Source organism: Python bivittatus, unplaced genomic scaffold, assembly GCF_059951505.1.
Source record: "Python bivittatus isolate LINGU-HERP-01145 unplaced genomic scaffold, Pbiv_v1 ctg000060_np1212, whole genome shotgun sequence".
Taxonomy (NCBI): Eukaryota; Metazoa; Chordata; class Lepidosauria; order Squamata; family Pythonidae; genus Python; species Python bivittatus.
The window spans coordinates 7,561,874-7,584,932 of record NW_028277044.1 but is presented as its reverse complement, the minus strand read 5'-3'; the positions used below and the strand labels follow the sequence as shown (position 1 = coordinate 7,584,932).

The 23,059-nt window shown below is 36.9% G+C and overlaps 2 long non-coding RNA genes across 3 annotated transcripts in view; one reads left to right on the top strand and one right to left on the bottom strand.

Moving 5' to 3' along the window:
* The window catches only part of LOC148216425 (uncharacterized), a 208,965-nt gene that overhangs the window by 35,080 nt on the left and 150,826 nt on the right, over positions 1 to 23,059 (top strand). The window lies entirely within an intron of this gene.
* On the bottom strand, positions 988 to 22,615 carry LOC148216426 (uncharacterized). 2 transcript variants are annotated; one of them, XR_015795377.1, is made up of 3 exons: positions 22,473 to 22,615; positions 5,017 to 5,195; positions 988 to 2,875 (listed from the first exon to the last, which is right to left on the bottom strand). It is a non-coding gene; the product is annotated as an uncharacterized LOC148216426 (long non-coding RNA). The 2 variants fall into 2 exon arrangements; XR_015795378.1 differs by having other exon boundaries at positions 5,071 to 5,195.

Genomic DNA, 23,059 nt, shown 5'->3' with positions numbered 1-23,059 from the left:
TCTACTGTTTTGGCTTGAAATTCCTGTCAAACTACTTCCACACCCATGTATTTCCAGTCAAGTCAGTCTGGTCCTACTAGATCCACAAAGTGGAACTGGTAGGAATTACTGAGGGGTGGTGATACAGAGATCAAGGGTGTGATGGAATGTATCTACAAGGAGGAGAGTGATGTGGGAGATCAAAGCTATCAGGAGGGAGGGGGTGCATTCTGGGAGGGGAAAGGAAACAAAAGACAATACAGCCTGCAAGAGGGGTATGGGAAGAGTAAGAGGTTCAGGATAGCCATTCCCTAGAATCTCCCAGGGTATATCCACTAGCTGCTGCAGTATAGATTTAGTTTGGCAAGATTCTGTCTATAAGGTGCAAGCAAATAAAGGAATTTAACTCAACTGAACTGTTTCACCGTTGTTCTTGGGCTGGGCCTAACAAAGGGTTGGACTATCCTGTGTCACCCATCATTTCTAGGTTGTTTTTTTTTTAATTTCTCTCTTATGCATTTTTCAGGTCTCTGGATCATAAACAGCAGCATCTTTTTCACATTCATGTATGATGCCTTTGTTGCTATGGTAACTCTTTTGAAGCTCTGCAACAAGGTATATAAATGCTACCGAGAAGTTAGAATACAAAGCTTTATTGCTCTGTTACGAATCTGTTTTAGGTATTCACTCTGTGTGTGTGTGTGTGTGTATGTCTATGTGTGTGTATGTATACACACACACACACACACATATACAAACATACATACATACATACACACACATACATACATACATATATACAATGTATCCAATTAACTATTCTGAAGGAAGATATTAATGTGTTGCTCAAATATACTGAGTAGTCTAAATTCATTCACTTTGCTTTTGAGCATCTCAGATATGCTTGATTTGTGTTAAGGGATGACTACATAAACAGAAGCAGAAGTAGATTTGGAAAGACTGATCTGAAAGTAGTACACTCAAACACATTGCTGAACAGAACAGAAATTAAGATATTTTAATAATTTTTAATTTGATGATGACTTTTAAACCATAACTAAGAATATACATTACAATAGTTATATCAGAGCATGCCTTAGTAATGCCATGAATTATTACAAGAAACATTATTTTCCAGATGATATTTAAATGTAATTTTATCAATGGATCCACTTTTCATAAAAAAGAATTTGAAGATCTATGTGTTTTGTTTATGTTTCATGGGAAAAGAAAACTTAAAAAGTTGAATTAGAAAATATAGGGAAAACTGTTGAGTTACTTTGAACACATATGCAAGATAATCAACACTAAGCCTTTATGAGTGCAAATAGGGATGTAATTAGAGTTGACAATAAAGATATTGAATCAGTGGATAACTTCTGTCTCTTAGGATCAACCATCAAATGTAAAGGAACAAGCAGTCAAGAAATTTGCCACAGACTAGCACTTGATAAGGCATCCATGAAACCCTTGGAAAAGTTATTCCAATGATGTACCTACAAAGATTAGAATAGTGCAAGCAATGGTATTCCCTGTAAAACTCTACGGAAATGAAAGAGAAGAAGCACGATAGACACTTTTAAATTTTGGTGATAGAGAAGATTCCTGAGTACACTGTACATAGTCCAGAAAACAAACCAATGAGTCATCAAACAAATCAACCCAGAGTTCTCACTTGAGGCACAAATGACCAGGCTCAAATTATCCTACTTTGGACACATTATGCAAAGACCTAGATCTCTGGTGAAGGCTCTAATGCTGGGAAAGGTGGAAGGAAAGAGGATGACTCAGCTACAGTGGTGATGAGTGCACCATTGGAAGATCAGGTTCAGGATAGATCATCATGAAGAAAATGTATGTGGTTGCTAAGTGTCAATAATGACTTGATGACACATAATCAATAGGGGCATAATCGTATTTATGCATTTGTAACAGAATATCCATTGAACTGCATAAAACAAAAATATTGGGAATGAGGTAATAGACTTGGTAAATTACTAGCCTCCTGGCTGATACAGTTGCAACAACATAATATCTCTATCATTAAAAACATCTACAATAAAATAAATAGTAATTTTCAGTCAATAAATCAACTTAATCCTCTTAATTGTATAATTCTGAGTTAAATATAACAAAGAAAGAATGGTTAAATTTTACATAATATAGTTTGTGCTAAGATTATACATGATTTACATTGATTATAATTGATATTACTTTTGATTATCTATTCAACTGTCAGCCCTACAAGGTAGTCCAGACAAGAAACCAAAACCATGAGTACTAACAGTACCTTTATTGCAAGATTACAGTAACAGAATCTTGAAAGTCTGAAAACACTTCTCTCCCCCCTCCTTTACTTTCCAAAGAACTAGGAAAGATCCCTTCTGAGGTGCTTTCTCCATGCCCTTCCTTCTGTGGGCTGAGATAACCCTTGTCTGACTATTGCCCAGGCTATGGCCTTTGTTCCTGTCTCCCAAGGTTATTCTCAAAGTCCATTACATCAGGACAGTCTGGTTTTGCTGAGGGCATGATAATATTAAATTATTTATTGAAAAATGATCACAGTTATGGTGGTTTTATCGATGCAGAAAAGGCATTTGACATAGTACAGTGGAAATTTCTTTAACAAGTCTTGCCAGGTTATGGGTGGTCTCCTTATTATCAGTTGAATCAAAATGAATACTGTGTTCCATTTCCTAGGATTATTATGAATGAAAACATCTCTTTATCCAGATGACTCATAGAATTCATTCCTCCTCCTCCTCCTCCCTCTTCTTCTTCTTCTTCTTCTTCTTCTTCTTCTTCTTCTTCTTCTTCTTCTTCTTCTTCTTCTTCTTCTTCTTCTTCTTCTTCTTCTTCTTCTTCTTCTTCTTCTTGATATTGGATTAACTGACCTCTTTTATTAGAAAAAGAAGGATATTTCAGGCATAATTGTGCTGGAATTGAATATCAACTGTAATTATCTGCCAAAATCTCTCTCTCTATACACACACACACATATACACACACACAAACACTGTATGTGTATGTGTGTGTATGTGTGTGTATATCTATATCTATATATCTATAACTATATCTATCTCCATCCATCCATCCATCCATCCATCCATCCATCCATCCATCCAAAATGTACTGATATTCTGCCACAGTAATTTATCATCAATTGATTAATTGATGTAATCTCAATATCCAAAAAGCTTTAATGTTTTATAAAAAATGTATTAATTGGGATCAATAGTCGCTTGAATTATTTTAACTATGAGAACAGTTATTCCAAGGAAATATTTCTTTTTTGAGGATATACACATATCCTTAAAAAAACAAAAACAAAAAAATCCTTTTTTTCAGTTATAGGTGAGTGAAACTCACAGATACGTTGTATGAAAAAAAAAAAAAAAAAAAACATTTGTTCCTCTCCTGAACCTTTCTATTTTTTAACTTCACTCAATTACTCTGGTGTTAGTACTATCCTTTGCATTATTATTTTATTTTATTTTATTTTATTTTATTTTATTTTATTTTATTTTATTTTATTTTATTTTATTTTATTTTATTTTATTTTATTTTATTCATTTTATTGAGCATTTATTGTAGGGTTTGCTATTCATCTGCTGTGGCTCTAATAGGTTCTGTAGTGAAAAGCAAAGCAAACCATCAGTTGCAAATCTTAATGAAGTTCATAATCAATAGTTATTAAGTAGGGAAAAGAAAGTAGCAGCAGTTTCACCCACTTTGAATATATATTTCCCAATTCATCTATAGTATGTTTGGAAGGCTTCTGTTCTTGATTCAAGCCATTAAAACACTTAAGCTGTATGTTTTCTACAGATAACACTATTCCTCTGTTAGGTTTGCCATAAATCTGATTCTTTTAACCCAACTACTTTCATTGCGCTATCTGCATCATTAAATTACACAATAGTAGAGCCAATCTGCATATTCCAAAGAAGAGCTAAGATTGTTTTCTTTTGAACTTGTTAAATGGGATTTTGGAAATGAATATTTATTAAGCATTGTGAACTCATTTGATAGTGATCCTTAAATCTGAAGCTTATTTTATTTACATGTGTAGCATTATAATTATGGAAATCAGAATAATAAGCAAAGTAAAACATTGCTTATTATTAATCAACCATTAGTGATCTGAATCTCTGACAGAATTATTCAAAGGTCAGTACAAAACATGTGACCATATGAGGTAAATTTCCAGATATACAGAGCAACCATATCCATAATTTTTGCCTAATACAGGCAATTTCCTAATTTTTCATTTTCAGGGACCTCTTTGTCCATCTGAGGGCAATTTATCATATGCTCATGCCAGTAAGTTGACAAGACAATATTCAAAGGTTTTATTCTAAATTATAGCATTAAGAAATGGTGTGCCCAATAAGATGGCCAGCATATGAAATAAGAAATCTGAAACTATGATGGACCTGGAAGGGAGTTTCTCTGAATCTAGGAATTTCAGTTGAGGAGGGGTACAAAGTTGGTGTAAGAGTAGGAAAACTAGAAGTTGGAGCCAGACTTCCACACAGAAAATACTGTTTTGTGTATGTTCCTTCATATAGTCTATCTAAAAACAAGATGTAAACCTTTCAGGAAAATTCTAGAGAAACTGAAATCTCCTGACCTTTATTTAGCATGAATACTCTGACTTTATTTCAGGTTTCCTGGTATGTATGTCCTTAACTAATGTATGTCATTCATTTACTTCCATTTGTCTCACAAAGGCAATAATCTGCTTTCTCATTTTTTTTTTTAATCTGCGCTCAGTCGTTACCGACTCTGCAGTGACTGCTTGGACGAGTCCTTGCAGTTTTCAAGGCAATTGTTTCAGAAGTGGTTTGCCAGAGCCTCCTTCCTAGAGCAGAGCCCAGCTGGCGTGTGCAGGAGGCGGGGTTTCCATTGCTTCGCGCCCTTTTCGGGCGTGTGCGGTTTTTCGCACTTACCAGCAACTGCTCCCAACTCCTTTTTGCAAGGCGCCGCCAGCATTTTTCCTCCCACTGGAGTGAGAGTCCCCATTTATCTACTCACGTGAGTTTTCAAACTGTTGGGTTGACAGGAACTGGGGAGGAAACAGGAGCTCACCCTGCTAACGCGAAGGCTGGACTCGAACCGCTGAAGCTTTGACCATTTCTGGCCAGCAACTTTCAGCGTCATTAAGCCGCTGCGCCACCGCATCCCGTCTGCTTTCTCATTACTCAGTTCTTTACCTGCAAAGTGTTAAGTACATTTGGTTAAAGTGTGTGTGTGTGTGTGTGTGTGCGTTACACACACACACACACAAATGCTTGGCCTCTCTAAATACAAATCATTTAGCCAGACTTTACTGTTAGCTAGATTTTACAGTTAGTCAACTTCCAATAAACAATACTTGGTACGTCTTTAAATTTTCCCATATCAGTATAAACTAATTAGTGAGAAGAGTCCAAAGAATAAATATTTCAATCAATATTTGTTGTTAATGAGACTATTAAAACAAGAGATCAGAACATCAGCATTGCAGCAAATGAAATAAATAAATAAAAATTCACAACTGAGTTTTGACCATCATTATCATTATAACACAGTCTCCCAATTTTATAAGCAGTTAAGGCAGTTATATACATTATATGCATTAACAGCAGTATAATTGGAATTGAAATAGAGTTAAAAGCTTGGCAAGAGTGATGTTGTTGTTATTTTTCTAAACACTGAGAGAGCCAGGGCCAAGTACATCAGTCAAGGTACAACATTCCATGGCCTTGAGCAACACCAGAAAATGCTCTCTTTCTCATGTACTAGGTAGTCAAGCTTTTAGCATGGGTACATCTTCAAAAGTTTTTGTTTGTTTGTTTGTTTTTTGCCTGCCAAACTATTTAGAGATTTATAGGCCAACACTATGTTGCCTGTATTCAATTGGCAGCAGTGAAGATCTTTCGGTACAACTATCGTATCATTTCTGTACTTTGCACCAGTTAGCAACTTTAGCTGTAGCATTTTGCATTCATTGCAATTTCTGAACCAGCAGCAGCTATTGCAAATCCTTTCAAAGGATATTCCCGTGGAAAGTGTATTACAGTAGTCAAAACAAGTTGTAATAATGGTTGTAGATAACTATGGAGAAGTTATCCCCACTCAGGATTACAGTTTGAATACTAGCACAGTTGTGCAAATATACTCCTCGATCCAGCTACCACCTGTTAAATGAATGACAGCTGTAGGGGTCAAGGAACACACTCAAGGAATATTACCTTGATGGAAATATGATGGAAATATGCAATAACCATTACCTAGCCAAAAGAAAAAAGGATGAAACTTTTTTTTTTTTAAGTCCAGAACAATGAGATAATATTTGGAAGATGCCTCCTTAATTCACTGGGATATAAGGAGGAGAAGGTACAATACAACCAGACTGGCAGGATTGGGTTGTTATATCCAATTTCAAGAAAAGTAGTTTTAGCCTTTGTGTGGAGTTGACTTCCTGGTCTGTTCTACCTAGTGGGGCTGACAAAACCCATCTGAAACAAGTTTCTTCTCAATCCCTGAATCCTTATCGCAATTTAATTTCAACTTGTTCTCTCTCATCCAGCCCATTATTAGTATTAGGCAAGACTGAGTATTGGCATACTGATAGCCTCTTCCTCTAATGCTCTGAATTATTTCCTCCAGAGGTTTCATATAAAACAGCACAGTGTGAGATAGAACCTAATGGGGCACCACAGGTTGATGACCTAGGTATCAAGCAGTAATTCCCAGCATCACCTTCCAGTAAAGGACTAAAATAGAAAAGAAATGGAAGGAGCAGTACCACTGCTAATCTGCTCCTTCACACCCTCTCTCCTCCCCAACCCCCCAACAGCTCTGAAGAATGCCATAATTGATGGCTGAAAAGCCACCAAGAGGCTAGATGAACTAGCAGAATTGCATGCCCCCATTCCTGTTTTCATCATATGTGGGAATCACATTCCATACTCAAGAGAGCAATGACCCCCACCCTTAACATAGGTCCAATCCTGTCCTGGCTGATTTAATGAAGGCAAATCCCACTGGCTTTGCCTTCAAAGAAAAGTGAAAATTGCTCATAGCAAGCCTCAGACGGCTTCGCCAAAGTCTTGATAAAGGAAACACCAGACAATATAGAAAAAGATCCCCAACATATTCTGTGCAGATGCTGTGAAAGCAGAGAAGTCAGCTCTCTTCACTGCATCCACTCCATGGAGTAGAATATGAAATGTGTCTTAAAGATGGTCTGGCTCTGTGTTCAGCCTGATCCACTCCTAGAATTCTTCCAATTTTGTTCTATATCCTCATCAAGCGATAGAAAGCCTTGGGGATATTTTCAGGAAATGAAAAATATGATCTTAAAATCTTTGTTTGGACTGATTCATCCAGGCTGTGCCAGAGATATTGCCTTAATTATTTTGACCACAGATGGAATACGACAACCTCATTTCCTAAAATGAAATTGAAATCTATGTAAGTAAAGCTTGCATCATCTAAGCAGGGATGGATGTCTAAATACACTGGCTTAAAATATCATTCCTAGATATTTATATACTGGCACTGCTTCAGCTTGTGAATATTTTTTTGCCACCTTGACTTTTCCCAGTAATAGAAAAAAAATACCATTTTAACCTTATATCATTAGGGAACAGCTTATAAACATATGAACAGTAATACAGAGATGCAATAATAACTTAATATATCCCGAAGTGTCCCAGGAATTGAGTTTCAAAAGCCAAAATGAAAAGTCATAATTGAAGTTCCACTTCTTTGTACTCATGTCAACATCACACACATGTACAAAGGGGGGTTGACTTTTTAGACCTCTCACACTGTATACAACACTATGAACAGTCTCCTTACAGTTTCTAAAGCCAAGCACATACTAAGCTAAACCAACTTCCTCCATCTTTTCTCAAATCTGTTCCCCTATTTATCTACCATGTCCAAAGATTCTGTTCCCTACATCCTTTTGAACCTTGTGCCAGCTTTACTTCAAACCACTGGATTACACAAAAGGGCACCTCCAGACAAGCAAGCAGTAACAACAACCACCACCTTTCCAATTCAAAGTAGTGTGATGCAAGAAACATCACTAAATCTGATTTATGCAAATTATTATTAAATTTTTGGTCATAAATTTAACAAGTAAGCAACCAAATGAATAAATATCACTGTCACATAATAATGCTGGCCTTACATGATGACCATGACTGTGGAAAATGGTTCTCTGGAAAATCTTTCTCCCCCTCCTCCTCCCCCTCCTCCTCCCTTCTCTTCTTTATATCAAACCAAAACTCAGAAAAGTTATTTTTAGATTCTGAATGAAATATATCTTGAAATAGCATGGCAAAACTTTTTTTTGCAGGGGGGAGGGTCAGGCCTGGCTTCCAGACTCTATAGGAGATTAAACTGAGATTCTTTTATCTCAGTCTTGGAGTTCAAAGTATTAAAAAGAGCTACACAGTCTGAGACCTTTGTGGAAATGTCCCCCTCTTCCAATAGTTTCAGTGTGGCCCCAGAGCCTTCCAAAAGTTTACCACAAATTATGTTCATTTGTTACATTTTCTCAGAGAATTACCAGCATACTTATTCTAAAATCCACATCTCCATTGTGTCCAACAGGCAGTAGCACAATGTTGAATGATTACTTGCTCTTATTTAGTCTCTTATGTCCAACAGATCAAGTACCATAAGATAATTATTTCAAAATGCTTCTTTGTGAAATTAGGAAAACATTCGGAACAAAGCAGGCTAGTTTTCATATGAAGAGCTACTTCTCAAAGATGTTGTTTCCATAGAAACCATCACTGTTATCCACAGTAATTTTTTATACTCTTTAAAATCAATCTGTAGGCCAGCTGAACAATCAGGCTATGGTGTCTGTTGGGAAGGTGAAGTTCATCTTGGAATCAAGTGTTTGTGGGGTTTTTTCCCTGTCTCATCTTCAACGGAAATGTCTTTCTTTGTATTTTGCCTATGAATTTATGCCATTTGCTCTTTCTTTCAATGTTTGCATGTGCTGTCACTAATGCAGTTTATTTATTTGCTGGTCCCAATTCAAGCACACAAATTATAAATCAGGTCCAACTGGAGTGTATGAAGTCAAGTCGCTGTGAGTTGTTTGCTAATATGCACAGAACATCATATAGAGGAATAAAGTTTCCCAGATACAGGCTTGCTAGGTGTGTGAATTCCCAGTCATAAAAATCTTAGTTTCATATACCAAGATTTATTTTTTCATTTCATGCATACAAGATATTGTTCTTGCACATCAGGGCCAATTCATATGAAATGTTGTCAGTGAGGTCTATCATTTTGGAGGAAAAACATAACAACCATCTGAAAAACCCATCCATTAATGGTGATAAGTATCCCTCCCACTTCCACACCTGCCTCCCTGAGGTTTTCTCTAGAATGGCTAAATGTGCAGTGGATAAGAAGGGTTCCTTCACCTTATGTGATGAGCAATAGCTACCAAAATCTTCTCCACTGCTCAGTTATTGAAGTTGAAAAAGATTAGTTCTCTTGCACCTCACTCCAAGGGCTCTTCCTGACAGCCATATTAATGTGTTTTCTTCTAGTCCACAAGAAGATGCCAAAGTTTGTCAGCATGCTTGCATTGTCCTCATTGCCAAACCCAACATTGCTTCATGACTGAGGCTAACATCTCATGCCATCCTTATAAACTTAACAGGGGGCAATATAAGCAAAGTGGTAGGTGGATGTCTCTAGTTTCACTTGCCAGCTGGAAAAACAACCACCCATCACTCTCCCTAAGACAGAGGATGAGATTTCAAAACCTGACCTACAAGGATATATCACAGTGAGATGGGCGGTGACAAATGCGAAATAAATAAATAAATAAATAAGTATGTATGTATGTATGTATGTATGTATGTATGTATACACACACACACACACACACACACACTGTACATACATACATTTTTTTTTTTTTTGTCTGCGCTCAGTCATTGCTGACCCTGCAGTGACTGCTTGGACGAGTCCTTGCAGTTTTCAAGGCAATTGTTTTTCGGAAGTGGTTTGCCAGAGCCTCCCTCCTAGGGCAGAGCCCAGCTGGTGAGCGCAGGAGGCGGGGTTTCCGTTGCTTCGCGCCCTTTTCGGGCACACGCGGTTTTTCGCACTTACCGGCAACTGCTCCCAACTCCTTTTTGCAAGGCGCCGCCAGCATTTTTCCTCCCACCGGAGTGAGAGTCCCCATTTATCTACTCACGTGAGTTTTTGACCTGTTGGGATGACAGGAACTGGGGAGGAAACAGGAGCTCACCTGCTAACGTGAAGGCTGGACTCGAACCGCTGAAGCGTCGACCATTTCTGGCCGGCAACTTTCAGCATCATTAAGCTGCTGCGCCACCGCATCCCCCAGACATACAGATGTGGGTCCCTAGCAAAGCTGGTAATAATGGTTTTATTCTCCTTCGATCATAATACTGATCCGTAGGAGAAATGACTCAAAGCAGATATTTGTCAGATTCTGCTACTCTACCCAGGATATAAAAAAGAAAAGAAAAAAGAAAAACATGAAGTACTGTTTTAAAAAATACCACCTTCTACTGCACTAAAATCACTCTAAACTGAAATACATATTGGCAAGATATGTACATTCAGAAGTGAGCTTTTGATGCCCAAATTGCCTTTTTCTTCTATTCTTCTATTTTCTTCTATCCTACTGTTTTTACTCTCAGAAAAATAGAACTTCTAATGATTTCTATTGCCAAAAACCAAAGGTAGCAATTTTTATTTTACTCATAGCATCCTGGATAAAAGATGCTTCTCTTGACAGAAGCGTTAGAAATTGAAGCATTCTGTGCATGCATGTAGATGTTGCAGAGAGCAGATTCTAACTAGGTGGTATAACTTTTACATTTCATGCTATTTTCTCATCCTAACTAATCATAAAAGAAAGTTCTCTTTCCTCATAGGGTGGCAGATGATTTAATCCCAGTGTGTTGATACCCATTATGTACTGGACTGGAGGATTAAAAAGCAGAAGCCTCAGTCTACAAATGAGTCGTGAGGAGATGCTTGAGAAAGTTACTTGAATTTAGGTGGAAGCTGACTTGATCCCAAGAGTAAGGACAGAATCAGAATGCAAGGAATACACTTTCAAAAATACATATCTAATGTGGTATTATCATGTGAGTATTAAAAATAGAAATCAAAGAAGCAGAATGAAGAGACCTTCTTCATGAAAACAATCTTACTTTCTTAAAAAGCCTTGCTAGTATTTAAAAATAGTGTTTTGTTATACATTTTTAAGAATTATAAGATTTTTTTTTCTTTTTTATCTTAAGGAACAAAAAATACATTTATCCACTGTATTAACTTTGAAAAATATTAATAACACAAAATTATTATGCAAATGGTTCTTAAGAGCAAATGACAGTTTAAAAAAAAATAAGGTTGCTTTTCTTCATACAGCCATTGACAAACCTTATCTGTCACTTGGATAATCTTATCATGGAATCTCTCTCTCTCTCTCTAGATATAGATATAGATATAGATATAGATATAGATATAGATATAGATAGATATTTATCTATACATTTTTCCAGCATCCAATAGTCAGTTTTGAACAGCCAGTGTTCATAATATGGAGTTTTATAGGATAATTTCTGTTCATTGTTCATTAATTGAAAAAAAAAATGTATATACTGTCCTGCTCTAGTCATAAAAACTACGATTGTACTTTACAATGTACAGAAAAAGACTTTGTCTACAGTTACTTTAGCATGTATCACTAGACACAACTAAACGAAAAGACACTTCTTCAAGGTTATGAGTAGCACTTTTGCTGACATTACTTAGTCACCAATTTTCATGAAAGAATGAACAAGTGCTGGAATTAGATATCATCTCACTCTGAGATAGTTTTTATGAGTCTTATGGTGAAACACTTTTTTATATGAAAAACTTATATGATGAAAAATGATACTTGTACATAAAGGTAGGACTATCTTCTTCTATCCCAATTTTCCATTGGAAGTCTTGAGGAATATTCTCTTTCTCTTCCCGCCCCCCTTCTGTTCTCTTGAACAAAGTTACACTGTTTCTAAAGACTTTCTCCATCAATACAGGAAAAATAGGGACAATGAAGAAGATTTAGAAATCAATACAGGGACCATCTTTAATGCAGCAAATTGAATCGGGTGGCTTGCAAAAAAGCATTATAGACTTGTAAAGCACTGTGCAGATTTGATGGAAGGTTGAGTGGTGTGCTGGGCTGTCCAACTACTGAAATGAGAAGCCAACACATCTCCTGATTAAACAGCATGGCTAAAAAAGAAATCTAGCTGCAAGGCAAACATTGCTTTGGGCACTTGATTGCCTCTAACCATCTTTAATATAGTTAGCCAGCCAAAAGCCATTATTTTGCTCCTTCTTGTAGTAATGGAATGTTATACTTCCATGAAGGTTCTCCCAACTGATAGTTGAACTAATCTCTCAGTACTTAGAATATGGTTTAAGACTGATCAAATCTTCCTTATAATTTCTACATGATTAGGGTCGATTAAAGTATCTCAACTAGGACTGAACAGGTGACAGGTTGAATATATAGGTGCTGGCCCAAACATGTTTTTTGTTTAAAAAAACAGAGTGTGTGAAGAGTTAAAAAGAATATTCTTCTTTTACTCTCTTATCTCTGCTACCTCGGTCACAAAAGCAGCACAGGGAAAGTATTCCAAACATTAATTTATTCTTGATAAATTCCACTGAAATTCCCACTGAAATTCAATTCCTCCCCTACCCTACCCCTTGAAGTACAAACTCAAATCAAATGCTGTCCTTTTTGAATCTCTAGTTACCTCCAAGAGATCTGCTCAAGCCTGGTAATTTAACAAATATAATACAATTGGCTGATACTCATATTAATGTTCCTTTCATCACACTTGTTATAATATTTCTTTTTCTTTTCTTTTTAAAGCTTTTAATATGTGTCTGTTAATGTGAGTATGAACCCCTTCCCTTTTAAGTCAGGATTTTCATCTTAACCTTGAATTATGTATGTTTCTGGAAATGTTCACATTTGTTCTTTCAGAAGCTATCCCTGCGTATTTGCTTGACTGATAGATTAAATGATACACAATGGGTCTTTCTTTGTTTGTTTCAATGCAAGTCTAGTTGTCCATTCCATCTGTGCGATATATTTCTCCAGTTTAAAACAGAAATAAATTTAATGAAAATCTGTTCTTTCACAGAAGTTATGATGTTTAAAATACTTTAGTTTTATAAAAAATAAAGTATGTACTATAAATCACTAGGGATGGCTATTAAGGCATTTAATATTAATTAAAGCATTTGACATTTTCTATAAAAGCTTTTTTTTTTTTTTTTTAGGAAACTGTGCTGTTTTGTCCCATTAGTAAAGTCTCCCTCAAGTCAAGCTTGACTCCTGCTGACTTTATGGATGCATTTATATTGTTTCCTTGGCAACAAGACAAAAGTAGTTTGCCATTCTCCTCTGAGACTTTTTCCCCTCAATTTCCTATTCCATACTATAGTCCCATGATTCCTGGTGGTCTCCCATAAAGTACTAACTATGCCTGATCCTGCTTAGCTTCTTTCTTTCTTTCTTTCTTTCTTTCTTTCTTTCTTTCTTTCTTTCTTTCTTTCTTTCTTTCTTTCTTTCTTTCTTTCTTTCTTTCTTTCTTTCTTTCTTTCTTTCTTTCCCAGCTTGGAAAAAAGAAATAGAGAGCATTACCTGAATGGACAATACTTTTCAAATTAAACACAAAATGGTGGAGTTGCAGCAGTTAAAATATTGGCAAGAGAAGGGTAATTTAAAAGTGCTTCCTATGAAGAAGGATCTCCATTTCTTCTTCTCTTTCTGTTCCCCAACTGTATGTCCCCCAACTATGACAGAATGTGTGTGTGTGTGGATGTATGTATGTATGTATGTGGATGTATGTATCTATATCTATATATTGATACAGATATAGATATAGATATATAGATATTCTGTCATAGTTGGGAATAGATATGGTGTGAAATCCCAGGGAAGAATTACACTGGTATAAGATCTAGACCTTTAGAACTTTAAAGGTCAACTTTTTAAGTTGTGTCTAGACACAAGCTGATTACTAGCAGCCTTTCCAAGAATTGGTAATGTGGTTTTACCTATGAATACTCATCAGAATTCTTGCTACTGCTTTTTAGATCAAGTGTAATTTCAGAAGATGTTTAGTAGAGTACTTTGCTGTTGTTGCTTACTAAGCATATTCTAGGTTACTTAAAACTTCGGAAATGTGTCAGATTAATCAATTGTTTTACGGGAAAAATATGATTCCTCCTCCCCACACAAACTTTTTTCAAAATAAATTTTGCTTTAAAATATTGAATAAAAGAAAATAAAATGAATATAATTGTAAGTATCCCCCGTATGGATTGCTACCTGGTAGTGTTCAAGGGGCTTGCATATCTTAATGATTTGGTGAGCTGTACAATGAGGAATCTAGACTCTCAGAAGAGCAACTGTCTAGCCACAAACAGCACAGTAGAATCCAGAAAAGAAAGCTTCACAGTGAATCTCATTTATATATACTGTTAAGAAGACAAGGTGTTAATATACTTAATCAAAGTAATATTGTAAAATGGTTAAACCAAAAATCTAGCACTCATTTACTAGAGATTTAATTAAGGTGGGGGTCTCTGAGAGCTATTTGAATCTCTTTTTTCCTTGAATGCAAGACCAAAGAGCTAAGCATCTTTTCTCCAGGTAAGACTATAGATAAATCTACTTGTCATTAATATTGCTTTGAAATACTCCCTTTTCTTTCCTAGCTCCAGAGTCAGACTTAGAGAGATCTCTTACAGTTATTAATGTTAGCCAAGTCATAAATCCCCTAGAGAAGAAAATGGCAGCCTGCTCTATTATTCTGCCACGAAAACCAAGCAAACATTCATAATCAGGACAATGTCTGAGGCAAGCCAATCAGTTTTATGGTGATTCAACCCTATGATCCAACCACAGATGCAATAGAAACATAGCACTTCATTGGCATTTGCAACACTGGTCTACAGAACACCAGAAAAAAAAAAATCTCATGCTGGTTAAAGTAGAGTGGAACAGTAAAACTGTAAGCAAAATAATATCTGGAATAATGGCAAAACTTGGCTTAGTGAATGAAATGAAGCAGGACACTGATTAATAATGTTTTGCCAAGAAAATTTATTGTTTATAGTAACCAACCTTCTTCAGCAATCCCAAACAGAAGTCTACATATATAGATATATGAATGAATGAAAAACACAGAATCAATTTGTTTATTCATTCTTCAGGAGTTGATGGAGAAACTCTATCCAGTCAGGACAAACAACTTTTTGTACAGAATGTGGCTCAGATCATAAATTATTATTTGAAAAACTACCACTTTAAACAATAATAATAAAAAGATCAACAAGCTATAGTGCAAACACAATGTTCCATACAATTATGTATTGTTGGTAGTATGTTAGATTTGATAAGCAGTACACTTGAAAAAGTCTGGACTGACATTTTTAACATGTCTAAAAATGAAGCCCCCCACTGAGAGAGAGAGAGATTTAAAAACCTAAAATGCAAAAAGCAAAAGAGAGCAAAGTTGCAATCTGCTGATACACTGAAAAGAGTTGAAAACCAAAGATGACAGAGATGGGGAGAAAGTTGTCTAGCTAAACACTAAATTTTAGGGAAAAACAAGAAGAGTTACATGAAATAAAAATGCCCCCCCCCCGAGTTGTGTAACCAAATGGGAAGACTTTTATTTAAGAATATTACAGAAATCAAGGGAATCTTTTAATGCAGTGATGGACATGATGACAAAAAGGATAAAGATGTGGTGGGAAAAGAAAATATGTTATCAATACAGGAAAGAACTCTAAGGGGGGAAAAAACCACTCTCCCCCAATCAATTATATAAATAAAAGTGTGACCACTGAGATAGAAGTAGACATTCTGGAAGTAAAATTAAATAGGTCCCAGAAAATAATACTAAGAACACATCTACAGGAATTGCTGAATAGCCAGCCCGGAACTATTTAAAATCTAACAAGATGATGTAGTTAAAGTGATACTTGAAAAATAAATTGTCGCCAAGGGACTGTAAAAGGTCAATTTATATTCCAGTAACAAAGAGAGCAATGATAAAGAATGCTCAACAATTGCACTTACCAGACATGTAGAAAAATAATGCTCACAATTTTGCAATCAAAACCAAATTAGAGTCAGAAAAGACAAGAGATCCAAGATCACATTGATAACTTCTGATGGATAATGGAAGTTTCAAATCAAGAACTTTTTTTTTTTTTTGGTTTATTGATTTTACAAACTTTTGACTATGTTGACCACAACACAGTGAGGATTGTCCTTAAAAAATGATTGTACTAGATTACCTTTTCTGCTATTGAATAATTTGTGATGACCAAGAGGGAAGCGTTAGAACCAAATATACAGCAATTGAATGGTTTAGATTAGGTAAAGGAGTGTACCCAAATTATAAACAGTTACTTTATTTAAATTACATGAAGACTATAGCATGGGAAATGCTGAGCTAGATGAAATAGAAGCTGGAAATAAAATTGCTGAGAAAAAAATCAACACCTTAGATATGCTGATGATACTACTTTGATGGCTGGAAGCAAAGGACACTTAAGGAGCCTCTTATTGAAGGTGAAAGAACGGAGTGCAAAAAGTAGAACGGTGTTCATTTCTCTCTCTCCATATCACTGAAGACACAAGTTTAAAAGGACTTGAAGTAGCAGCTACTGACAGATGGTCCTGGGGAAATAATGTTCATTAAGTCACAAAAAATCTGAGTGATGACTGAATGACAACAGCATCTGTCTTACACTGACCCACACTGATCTCCTTGAAACATATGAATGTATGTATATGTACCTTACAGCAGACTAGGCCATTTCTGTTAATAGCTCCTCTACTCCAGGAACATACAAATCTTTCTTAACATGATCAGACCATTAGTCCATCTAATTTAATGATGGCAGCGCTGACTGGGAGCAGTTGCCTAGGATTTCAAGCAGGAATATTTTCAGATTTGTCTAGAGACCCCAGGGACTAAAGAATGTGAACTTCCACAAATCTTCATCCCGTCTGCACTGTCTCTTAAGCAGCATTTAACCTGAGGTGGGGAACAGTTTTGTGAGTGAGGAGATTGAGAATAGAAGTCTCTTAGTATATCATGATTTTATCTTCATTTGAGTAAACAGCCGAATGAAATAGTTACAGAACAAAGTTAGTATATGAATACAATCACAAATGCCTTATTTATGAAATACATTATATTGCACAGAAAAGTGCTGTTCATATTTTGTTTCCATAGATTTCACAGGCCACTTTAACTTTAATTAATGTTATCTCTATTTTTGGAAGATTTGGGGTGATAAATACAAAATAATACCTGTCTACCTGAAAATTATCTTTCTAATGTCTACCCACAATGGAGGAGCGGACTGTGAAAATGGCAGAACTTGCAGGAATGGCAAAATTAACTTGTTTGATTAGGGACAAAACAATGTCCTTTTAGGAAAGATTGGAAACCTTTTATGGACTAGTGATGTCTGGATTTACTGATTAAAAAGGGTTGAATATGGGAAGAAGGGAACTATATAATGTAATTCTAAAGGGAGAGAAATAAAAGTTTGTAACTGCTATACAGAAGATCAGAAGCTGCTTCTTCAACTTTAACTTTTTTTCTTTTTCTTTATCTGTACTGCTTCTAGCACTTTTTCTTCTATCATTATTTTTTTAATCTTTAATCTTTTTCTACTTTTTTATATTATTTTCTTGTTTACCTTTTAATTATGTAAAAACTTTCACTAAAAATTATATATAAAAAAGAAAACAATCTTTATTATATCTGTGTTTGTTCCTTCCCTCCCAACACACACACACACACACACACTTTGAAAGAGAGAGAGAGAGAGAGAGAGACAAAAGGGGAAAAAACACATGTGTGCATGAACACACATTCTTCATTTTAATAGTTATTACAAATACTATTTACTTATGATTATAATGTACCATTAAAGAGGCAAAAGTCCAGAATTGGCCAACTAAGTATTGATTAGACATGTTCATTGGATTAAAACATTGTTCTGCATTGATTCAAATTAGGACCAAAATAACTTTGCTGGCGATCTTTTCTTCAGGGAAACTACAGTCAGCAAATCTACCTTATTACATTATAATGTAATAAGGCAAATTTGCTGACTGTAGTTTCCCTGAAGCAAAGATCGCCAGCAAAATAATTTACCTATATTTACATGCTGATCTCATTAGAAATGATTGGTGTATTAATTTAATAATAAAAAGGACTAAAACAAGCCATTTTCCTTAGGTTGTATTGCATTTGTACTTACCTGGAAATGAGGTTTACTCAGTATAGAGGGTCTTACAATGGCATACTGTTTATATCATAGGACTCCATTATGAACCATCTGATTCACCTCTGCTCATGTGATATTAATCTCATATAACTGTTTGCTCTTCTTGCATGCAGAAGAACATTTTTTCACATGGATTATTAGGAATATAGCCTTCCTTTCTGCATTAATCTTGCTTACAGCAAACAATAACATGAGACCAATGAAACATATATTTATGTATTTTAATAATAATACAATAATAGAGCAGGTGAAAATCTTGTCAACAACAAAGGAAAAAAAATCAAAGCAAACCAGTCAAGAAATAGTTGCATCTAGTTATAACAGAGAAGGATAAATTTGGTAGTCAGAAGATATAGTTCTTACTTTTTGCCACCCAAAGGCAAAAATTGATTCAATAATGATTTAATCGTAACATCAAAAGATAGCAAGGGTGGGAGTTTGGCCATTTATTGGTGGTGGTTGTGTGAAGCCCATCTAAGGCTTAATTTCCCCAGTTTATTTAAGTTTCCATTAAAACCTAACAGATAATCACAAGATGTTTTCCACCAAAATTTGATGACATGATCTTAGGGTCTTGAGAAACCAAATGCAATAAAATAGAAATCCAGAATTTATTCACATAGCCATCATATTCCAACCACCTTTGATATTTGTTTGATGAGTGTGGCATTGGTCACACTTATGGATGATCTCTGGGAGGAGCTGGATGGTGGAAGTGCAACCATCCTTGCTCTCCTTGATCTCTCAGTGGCTTTCGATACCATCGACCACAGTATCCTGTTGGGACGACTCAGGGAATTGGGGGGGGGTGGCATGGTCTTGTGCTGGTTCACCTCCTTTCTTCAGGGCCGATCCCAATTGGTGGTGATAAGGAGCAAGAGGTCCCATCCTCGGCTCCTACTTTGTGGGGTGCTGCAGGGTTCGGTTCTCTCTCTGCTCCTTTTCAACATCTACACGAAACCACTGGATGAGATCATCTGCCATCATGGGATGAGGTATCATGAGTATGCTGATGATACTCAATCATACATCTCCATCCCAGGCGTGGTAAGTGATGCCATGACCGCCCTCTTGTGGTGCCTGGAGGCTGTGAGGGTCTGGATGGGGAAAAACAAGCTTCAGCTGAACCCTGTTAAGACAGAGTGGCTGTGGGTTAATGGCTTCTCTGTATCTGGGACTTTGTCATCTTTGGTGCTGGCTGGGGTAGCACTGCCCCAGACAGACCAGTGCGTAATCTGGGGGTCCTCCTGGACTCATGGCTCCTGCTCAAAGAGCAGGTGTCCAGGGTCAGTCTCTTCCTCAGGACTCCAGTGAGAAGTCAGCAGATGAGCTATCCCTGTTGGACTCTCAGGAGGCTGAGGAAGAAGTGGCAACAGAAGCACTTCAGCCTCGCGGCTCATCCCCAGCTCAGCCTGCATCCAGCTGAACCTACTCAAGCCCTCAGCTCTCCAAAGTCAGGTGTGGGAAGATGCAGGCATCAGCTGAGGGCTGAGTTAAAGGAAAGGTGATGTAGTGCTAGGCTTATGGCATGCAGACATCTGACACAGGACTGAGTCTTTCCAGGATGCATCTGACAGTCTGCCAGCTGAAGATAAACACAAGGAAGACAGAGAGCCAATTGTGGATGCAAACTCGTGCATTCTTGAGCTGAACTGCTGACACTTTGAATCTGACACCTTGGCTTCTTGACCCTTAGACTGGGCTCCGACTTTCTGACCTCTGCATTCCTGACCCACAGCTTGTGTTTTGACTACGCTCTTTGGACGCTGAATCTCAGCAGCTTCTGGCCTTGCAGCTGCTGTAATCTGATCCCTGGCCAAGCCAGCACAGCAGGTGGCAGCTGTGGCCAGGAGGGCCTTTGCACAACTTTTGGTTGTGCACCAGTTACTCCCTTTCCTGGATCTGGACGCCCTTCGAATGGTCACTCATGCCCTTGTTATCTCCCAGATAGACTACTGCAATGGGCTCTACATGGGGCTACCCTTGAAGAGTATCCAGAAGCTTCAGCTGGTCCAGAATGCAGCCACGTGAGCTATTTTTGGGGCCCAAAGAAGGACCCACATAACACCGTTGCTCTGCAAGCTGCATTGGGTACCGGTTTGCTTCCAGGTCCGATTCAAGGTGTTGGTTATCACCTTTAAAGCCCTACATGACATGGGACCAGGTTACCTGAGGGACCGCCTCTTCCCCACGACTTCAACTCATCCCACCCGATCACACAGAGAGGCATGCTCTGGACCCCCTTGGCAAAAGAACTCCGACTAGCAGGGTCCAGAAGGTGGACCTTCTCTGCTGTAGCCCCCGCCCTTTGGAACATCTTGCCCCCGGAGGTGAGACAGGCCCCCTCACTCCCGGCCTTTCAGAGGGATCTGAAGACCTGGCTCTGCCATCTGGCCTGGGACAGGGAGGGAAGTCATCAAGTGTGGGGTTGGCTAGCCCCTTAGAGGCTTGGTGTTGCTGCCTTGAACCACCGGCCTCCTGGATTTTTTCCTTCATCTTTTGTAATTGTGTATGTAGGCTTTTTATTGAATACTTATTTATTGTTTTTAATTAGTTGTGAGCTGCCCAGAGTCCCCCATTGGGCAGGGACAAATTTAATAAATAAATAAATAAAATAAAAAATAAAAATATTTTTTTTAAAAAATCCTTTCAACAAAAGTAATATTTTAGCTGTTCATTGTCTGATGTAAGTTTTGCTTAGCATCAGCAATTCTATCACATAATCAAACTGGTTTGGCTACATCCTGAGAATTGTTTAACCACTCCTGTGCATTGTGAAATGGTTCTTTCTATTGCTTTTACAGTCTTTGTCAGGATCCTCGCAATCAATCAATTGTCAAGAACAATGACAATGATAAATACTACATGAATATAAGCAAAAATTATTAATATGGATAGAATAATCATAGAAGTATCTTAGAACAAATGAAGTGACCTAAAAATATGTCAGCTGATTTCAGAAGTTGCATCATGTCCTCCCTCATGTTATAATAGCAGAGAAGGTTCCTCATGTTCCTTTGTATTTCAGAATAAATCTTTGTACATTATATGTCATGTTTCTTATACCCTAAATTACTCTTCTTCCCTCAAGTGCAATGGAATATTCTGTTCCATACCCAATGCTGAAGTAACATTCAGCTGACAATATAGTCACCCAATTACCTCAAGCAGGAAATATGTAAGGCTTATCATTAGATATTTAAAAAAAAAACAACTAGATTATACTATTTACAAAGGGATTTCTTTTGTCCCTTCCCTTACCTGAAACCAGGAGATGAACCAAAAATAATTCTCTTTCTAAAACAATTATCTGTAAAGCTTCAAAAACAAAAACAACTATTTTTTTTTCCCTGCAAATATTTCCCTTGCATACAAAGAGCAAAATAATTATAAAGGAAGGAAAGAAATGAATTCAACATCAGAAATATTGTAAACAACCATTACTCTTTTTCTCCCCAACATCAAGGAAAAGCTTTTAAAAATAATAATAGGACTGACAACTGGAGAAATATTTATCATAAGCACTCCTAAGATAAATGTGAAAAACTGAAATGCTCAGTTGTCATGAACTGGGGGATTTCACGTTATGTTCACTGAATTTCTATTAAAAGAACTATGTGGCTGTTTTCATGTGTGTGCACTGCAGATAAATGTGAAATGCTACGATTCCGTTTTGATGGGATTAAGCTGTAAGCATTGTGTAGCCTGAATTAAATATCTCTGTCTGCTGAAGCTTGGTTTGTCAATTGCAGATTGATGGCAGAAAATATATTATACACCTAAGCCCTGTCAAGTAATGCCAAAAAAAGAGAAAAAAGAAGGAAAAAGAGCAGAGATTCCAGAGGAGCCGTGTCCTCCCTCCCTTTTAATAACCTCTCTGCACTATAGCATGAACAAAGAGGGGCCATCCGTGAATGCAGGATGATAATCTGAATTGTGAAGTCTCCTTTCTATAGCTCTCAGAACATTCTGATCATGTTTGCTGAAAACTAATGACACATACTAAAAAAGGCATATGATTGTTTAAAAAGAAAGAAAACTTCTACAAATCTCCTAAGATTAATCCTGCCAACGCGTATGATGTGACCTCCACTTACCTTGTGTATCAGCCCACAGATTTGACACGGTACTCACATCATATTTTTGTTATAATCTGCTTTTCATAAAACAGTGGGCGACAGTTCAGCCATTCTGACTCCGAATATCAGAGATAAGAGGAATCACTCAGTACTGAAATGGAGGATAGGCATTCTCAGGGTGGTTAAAAAAAAAAAAAAATCTGGCTTGTATTCTCTGCAGCTAATCTTGGGGTGAGGTGGCAGATTTCAGGAAGTGTTGACATTCTTCCTTTCTGTCTTTTATGTCTGAACAAATAGCATGGAATGACAAGGCGAAAAGACAGTTTACAAGAAAATAGGTAAAACTAATTCCAGAGAAATCCGTTATCTTGGAATCACTTGAAAATCCTGGTTAGGTTCCCCATCCATTAAGCACAATTTGCTTGTTTATTGGGCATGTAGGAGAAACAGTTTTACTGAAATCATGTAACCCTTGAGAATGGTTTTCAGGAAAGCTATATTTTACAAGCTGCAAAACCCAACGTTATTAGGATTCCTCTGGGCAAGTAAGTGATTTGCAAGAATAACAGTTATTCCCTATTTAACTTTAATTCATAGATCAATAC